Source organism: Pogoniulus pusillus, chromosome 18 (assembly GCF_015220805.1).
Source record: "Pogoniulus pusillus isolate bPogPus1 chromosome 18, bPogPus1.pri, whole genome shotgun sequence".
NCBI classification, from domain to species: Eukaryota; Metazoa; Chordata; class Aves; order Piciformes; family Lybiidae; genus Pogoniulus; species Pogoniulus pusillus.
Genome location: NC_087281.1, coordinates 1,179,706 through 1,187,273, shown reverse-complemented (window position 1 = coordinate 1,187,273; position 7,568 = coordinate 1,179,706).

The following is a 7,568-nucleotide window of genomic DNA, read 5'->3' as shown; positions in this document are numbered from 1 at the left end:
GGCTCTTAAGCATGGAGTACTTCATTTATGGATACAGTCAGAAGCAAGAGGATTTTTCCAGCAGTGATGTGAAGAAAGTTTTGGTGAGGTTTTGTTGGTTCTGGTATTTTTGGTTGTGAGTTTTTCAGTTGCCTTCCTTCCCCTCCACCATCTATACCTACAAGCCAAGTGTCACCAAATGAAGAAGATCTTGGAGAATGGAGAAAGCAAAAGGAGAAAGCTTCCACTTTGCCTAGCATTTGCTTGGACAAAGATCTTGCTTTAGGCATTTTTGGCAGACATTTGAGAAAGAAAACAAAATGCATGTAGCCATCTTTCAGCATGTGCTGGAGGAGCCAATCTTTCTGTTGTAATGACATGTACATTTAATAAAGACAGAAAGTGTTTTGAGGGGAGTAAATCTCAACCCTTATCTTCGAGACGTTTAGAATGAAGATTTTGTTAAATTGTGGCTCACTGCTGAGCACAATTTACCCAAATGGCAGTAAACTGCTATCGAACTGTAACATCTAAAGATGTCTAAGTGCTCAGATAATTTGTGGGGTTTATTCCTTTGGAAGATAGCAATAAAAAAGTTAAAAATGGGAAGAAAAGATAGTAGCAAGGCTTTTAAAGCAAAGAAAGAAGTGGCCACATACTCAGGGGCTCCGATACAAGCCTCAACTGCAAGAGTGGTGCACCCTGAAACACATTACCTTTGTGCACAGAGCTGTTGTAGCACAACAACCACTACAAATCACTAAAATCCTGGGCTTGCATCCCAGAGAAGTGTACTAATGGTGCTTTTATAAGTTTGTGAGCTCTTTAAGAAATGTCTCATAGTCAAGTTATGGGCTTAGCAGTCCTTAATTGGGTTTAACATACCCCTTAGAAGTAGCATGTGACTCCTTTCCCAGGCAACCAGCAACAGAACAAGGAGACACAGTCTCAAGTTGTGCTAGGGAAGGTATAGGCTGTATGTTAGGAGGAAGTTCTGCACAGAGTGATTTAATTCTATGATTCTGTAATTGTATTTGCCATTGGAATGGGCTGCCCAGGGAGGTGGTGGAGTCGCCATCCCTGGAGGTGTTGAAGCCTGGCTGAGGCACTTAGTGCCATGGTCTAGTTGATTGTCCAGGGTTGGGTCCTAAGCTGGCCTGGATGATCTTGGAGATTTCTGCCAACCTGGCTGATTCGATGATTCTGTCATTCCATCCCTGCTGGACTTCTCTGTGGCAGCCTCTGAAACTCAAGCTATATTCAATCATGGATCCATGCGGCATTAAGTCTGACGTGAATAAAAACTTGCTGGTTCCTCTACCTCCCCACCCCATTCCACAGCCAGACCTAAAGAAAGCAATGACTACAGTTGGACAGGATTTGTATCAACACCTTAAATGTTGCATTGTTCTTTAGTGCAACTCTGAGGGTTTTGATTCGGCACTGGTGGTCCTAGGAGCTACTTTTGATACCTACATATTGGTGAGAACTCTGGAGAACCAGACCAACACTACTGACTCACCTTTGATGAGTGTATTGCAGCCACCTTTGATGGCTGTAACAACTGAGCCTCGTAGGACTAACAGAATAATTTTCATGTCCTAAGTGTCTCTAGTGGAGCATTTTGTTCTAAGTGACTCAGAAAAGACTCAGAAAAGGTATAAATCTATGAGATTGACAGGTTTCATAATCACCTTCTTGGTTTAGTTTTAATCATAGAAACATAAAAATAGAACCAACCAGGTTGCAGGAGACCTCCAAAATCATCCAGCCCTGTCCAATCAATTAGGCCATGGCACTAAGTGCCTCAGCCAGGCTTGGCTTCAACACCTCCAGGGACACTGACTCCACCACCTCCCTGGGCAGCCCATTCCAATGCCAATCACTCTCTCTGACAACAACTTCCTCCTAACATCCAGCCTAGACCTCCCCTGCCACAATTTGAGACTGTGTCCCCTTGTTCTTCTGCTGGTTGCCTGACAGAAGAGACCAACCCCACCTGGCTACAGCCTCCCTTCAGGGAGTTGTAGACAGCAATGAGCTCTGCCCTGAGCCTCCTCTTCTCCAGGCTGCACACCCCCAGCTCCCTCAGCCTCTCCTCACAGGGCTGTGCTCCAGGCCCCTCACCAGCTTTGTTGCCCTTCTCTGGACACATTCCAGTATCTCAACATCTCTCTTGAATTGAGGAGCCCAGAACTGGACACAGCACTCAAGGTGTGGCCTGAGCAGTGCTGAGTCCAGGGGCAGAATAACCTCCCTTTTCCTGCTGGCCACACTGTTCCTGAGCCAGGCCAGAATGCCATTGGCTCTCCTGGCCACCTGGGCACACTGCTGGCTCATGTTCAGCTATTATCTACCATCACCCACAGGTCCCTCTCTTTCTGGCTGCTCTCTAGAAACTGTCCCCAGCCTGCAGCTCTGCTTGGGGTTGTTGTGGCCAAAGTGTAGAACCCTGCACTTGGCCTTGTCCAATCTCATCCCCTTGGCCCCTGCCCACCCATCCAGCCTGGACAGGGCTCTCCTACCCTCCAACAGATCCACACTTGCTCTTAACTTTGTGTCATCTGCAAACTTACTGATGATGGACTCAATTCCCTCATCCAGATCATCAGTAGAGATATTGAACAGGTCTGAGCCCAGCACCCTGTTTGGTGTGAGGTTGTATTTTTGTGGATTTGAAGGGTTTTCTGGGTATTTTTACAATATCACCTAGAAGTCACGATTCAAGCTGTCATCTTTGTATCCAATGAGCATGGCAAACAGTCACAGCTGCAGCAGTTTTTGTTAGGCTGAGCAATAGGCTTCTCTTCCTTGGAGTGAGTAAATCAAGAACTCCCAGCAGTCCCTGCTCTGCAGGCATGAAGCATGGGGAGCAGAGATTTGATAGACTGCAACGTAATGGTATCAGTATTGAGCTACCTCTTGCAGTGACTAAATTGGCAACTGGGTAGTGTTTATCAAGGACATTATGTTGAACTACAGTCCCACAAATGTGTAGCTTTCTTTACTCTTACTAATGGAAAGTGTTATCTACTTCTTAGGGATGATAAATAAGAAGGGTTAATGGTTATTATTAGCTTAAGAATAATATTAATAACACACAATTAATAATATAAAACTAAGAGTGAATATTGTCTGCTGAAACTTATCTTACATTCATGTAAATTGCATTGACCAGAAAATAGCAATTGTCTCCCCAGGATAACAAATATACATGTAAGATATTCTAACCTAGCAATTCTAGTGCTCTCTATGGTGGTGTAACACCAGTGGACAAGAGACGACCAACAGATGTCTTTTATCTATACTCCTGTAAAGCCTTTGACATGGTCCTCCACAACATCCTTCTCTCTAAACTGGAGAGGTATGGATTTGTTGCGTGGACTGTTCAGTGCATGAGGAATTGGTTGGATGATTGCATGGAAAAGATAACTGTCAGTGGCTCAATGTTCAGATAGAGAGGAGTGACAAGTGGTGTCCCTCAAGGGTCTGTACTGGGACCAGGGCTCTTCAATATCTTTATTAATGGTATAGAGAGTGAGATTTCAGATGATACCAAGCTTAATGCTGCAGCTGATCAGAGTGAAGGATGAGATACCATCCAGAGGGATCTGGACAGGCTGAAAAGGTGGCCTGAGGAGAATCTCATGTGGTTAAATAAATCAAAGTGCAAGGTCCTGTACCTAGGTCAGGGTAATCCTTACTATCAGTACAGGATGGGGGATGATGAAATTGAGAGCAGCCCTACAGAAAGGGACTTGGGAGTACTGGTGGACAAGAAACTGGACATGAGACAACAATGTGCACTTGCAGCCTTGGCTGCATCAAAAGAAATGTGGCCAGCAGATTGAGAGAGGTGGTTCTGCCACTCCATTCTTCTCTTGTGAGACCTCAGCTGGATTACTGTGTTGAGTGATGGGGCCCCAACACATGGGCCATGGACCTGCTGAAGTGGGCTCAGAGGAGGGCCACCAAGATGATCAGAGGGCCAGAGCATCTCTCCTGTGAAGACAGGCTGAAAGAATTGGGGCTGTCCAGATTGGAGAAGAGAAGGCTCGAGGGAGAGCTTATAACTGCAATTCAACAGGGGATCTGTGGGAAGGCTGGAGAAGGACTGTTTAGAATGGCTTGTAGCAATAGGATGAGGGGCAATGGGAGCAGGGCAGATTTAGGGTAGACATAAGGAGAAATTTCTTTACAGTGAGAGTGGTAAAATACTGGAACAGGTTGCCCAGGGAGGTGGTTGAGGCCCTGTCCCTGGAGACATTCAAGATCGGACTTGATGTGACCCTGGGCAGCGTGATCTAGTTGCTTACTACAAGGAGGTTGGACAAGATGACCTTTGAGGGTTGCTTCCAACCCAATGCAATCTGTGAACCTGCAATGTGTCTAGGGAGGGTTGTACAATATGAAATTTAGATGAATCACAAAAGTTGAATGTTGGATGAACTTTCCCAACAGTGATGTCTTTGGCTGTGTGCCCAGGCAGGTGAATGACACACTGCAGAAATGAAGAACTCACTCTGTCATGAGAATGACTTTTTCAACCATCATCCAAAGATAAGACTGTCCACTTCTCTCTGGATTTGCCAGCAGGATCAAGGAAACACAATATCTTCTGTCTTTCCTTCCTTTCCTTCAGAATTTCATTTCATGTATTTGTTTTGCTGTAGATATTAAGTTATTCCTTTTTGCCACTTCTATTAGGAAGGAATGAAAACCTAATGTCAAATGAGCTGTATGAATTGTCTGAAGAATAAAGTAAGAATAAAGTGAAATTTACTTGAAAATAATTCAGCAGTTTCAGAAAATGGAGGAAATGAGAGAAGTCGGTTGCATATGTATAGAGGTGGTGTCAGCCCCTTTCAGACAGGTCTGCAGCTTCTCTCCTGTTCTGTACACATGCAAGGGATCCTGGTCTGTATTAAGAACAGTGTGGCCAGTAGGACAAGGGAGGTTATTCTGCCCCTGTACTCAGCACTGGACAGGCCACATCCTAACCCTGCCCCATTGGAATGCTGCAGCCCATTCCAATGCCAATCACTCTCTCTACCAACAACTTTCTCCTAACATCCAGCCTAGACCTCCCCCACCACAAGTTCACACTGTGTCCCCTTCTTCTGTTGATGCTTGCCTGGCAGAAGAGAACAACCCCCACCTGGCTACAGCCTCCCTTCAGGGAGTTGTAGACAGCAATGAGGTCTGCCTTGAGCCTCCTCTTCTGCAGGCTGCACACCCCCAGCTCCCTCAGCCTCTCCTCACAGGGATGTGCTCCAGACCCCTCCCCAGCTTCGTCCCCCTTCTCTGGACACTTTCCAATACCTCAACATCTCTCTTGAATAAAATTGAATTTTCTACAAAGTGTCAATGATCATCTTGTAATGTACCAGAACTTTAAAGTAGTACTGTGTGTTTCCCAGATAAACGTAGCTGCAAGTTAGTATTTCCTCAAAATTTCAAGGCTTAGTAAGAAATTATTTAGCATAACAGAAGTTATTCTTAGAATAAGAACATTACAGAATATATTCCATTTTTTTCAGAAAGGAATATTATCTCTCTTGATAACTGTTAGTATAATTGTAAAAGATCTAATCATGTAACACATAAGAGTAATTGTGATGTAATTAAGCAGTGATACCTCCGTTTCTTTTCCTCTGTTACACATGTATATAGGTAGAGAGAATAATTAACAAGTTGTAAGCCAGTTCATATTGATTTACACAGCTCTGGTTCAAAACAGAACAGAATCCCAGGTGAGCAAAATTAAAATTACACTGTGAGGGTGAAGAAAAGAAAAGAAAAAGAAAATTAACTTTGTTCCAATTTTTTGCCCTGCTTTTTCTGGAAGTCTGTAGATCAGCTGCTCACTTAGGGCTCTAATACAGAGCAAAGCATTTGTTATGCACTTAGTGGTGCTACTCATCTCTGTTATAGAAAATATCATTGCCAGTGCAGTTGCATTAAAAAGCACTGTTGTGGTAGGCCTGATAGGCCAGTATAGGGTTATACATATCCTGGCTTGCCTAGGCATGTTTTTTCATCTCTCCCACCTTCTGCTGCGGGGAGAAGCAACCACAGGAAAGAGGACAAAAAACCTGGAGCCACTGAGTCTAAGGACTCTGGCCTGCCCAGATTTGGGGTTGTGTTTACTTGTTTGCTTATAGTACTTAGCTTGTGCCTACATTGTGCAAGGCCTATGCTTTTTCCAGATTTGGGTAAAGCAAGCCTATGGCTTCACCTAATATGCTAAGGTTTGGCTAACTGCTGTTCTGATTGGCTATTCTGTGTCCAAGTGTCCATTAGTCTCAGGCTGTATTGATAAGAGTTGAGCAGGTGATGCAGTGTGTTATGCTGCTGTATTTGTGCTTGCTGTCTGCTTGCTGCCATTGCTTAGTGTCTCAGTGCAACCTGAACTGCCTGGAAACTGCCTGCCTGCCTTGAGTTTAGCAGGAACAGGCTCTAAATGCCTCCACATGATTGGCCTCACGGCCAGCATGACATCGTGCTGAGACTGCACATCACGAGGCAGCCAGCCTATACCTGAAAGTCTCCTGCTAAGATGGGAAGTCCTGGAGATACGCAGATCATCCAGAGGAGCCAAGAGATAAGGTCAGAGACTGTCTGCCTCCTTTCCCAGCACTCCATGAAGCCTGGGAAGAATCAGAAGCCTCAGTGATAAGACAGTAACAGAATTCCCTGAAGGAATTTGGGTATTTTCTGAATCTGTGGCTAGCCTCGTGAGTCAGGAGATAATTTTTGAGTAAATACTTAGAGTCCCTTTTAATTCACCATAGTCTACTGCCATAAGCAGGAAGGAACTCCTTGAGTCCACCTAGAGGGCAAGCGGTCTATAGACCATGAGCAGTATGTGGCTGCAAGAACCTTCTCCTCCAGTTCAACTGATGTTTGTATTTTGCTGATGATTTTTAGATCTAGTTATTCCTTTGTAAAATGTTTCCAAGACCATGCAAAGAACTGGTTATTATCAAAATTAGTGATTGGAGGTGTTGAGAGTTCTGAATATCAAAATTAATAAACAATATTAACTTCTTTGGAAAATTATCTTCTCTCATTAATTAATTACCCCTCCAATACAAGCACTCAAGTATTATAACCCCCTCCCTAAAAACAAAACAACCAAAACTCAAAAACCACACCATTAGCTTTGATCTAAAACTCAACACCAACATGAACAAAAAATGCAACTTCTCCCCCTCTACTTCTCTCTAATGACACCCCACCTGGAGTACTGTATGCAGTTCTGGAGCCCCTGTTACAAGGAGGATGTGGACAGGCCATTGAGTTGATCAGAGGGCTGCAGCATCTCTGCTATGAGGACAGACTGAAAGAGGTGGGGCTGTTCAAACTGCAGAAGAGGACACTCTGAGGTGACCTTATTGTGGCCTTCCACTATCTGAAGGAGGTCTACAAAAAAGCTGGGGAGGGACTTTTTAGGCTGTCAGGGAGTGACAGGACTGGGGGGAATGGAGCAAGGCTGGAGATGTGTAGGTTCACATTGGACATGAGGAGGAAGTTATTCAGCATGAGAGTGGTGAGAGGCTGGAATGGGCTGCCCAGGGAGGTGGTTG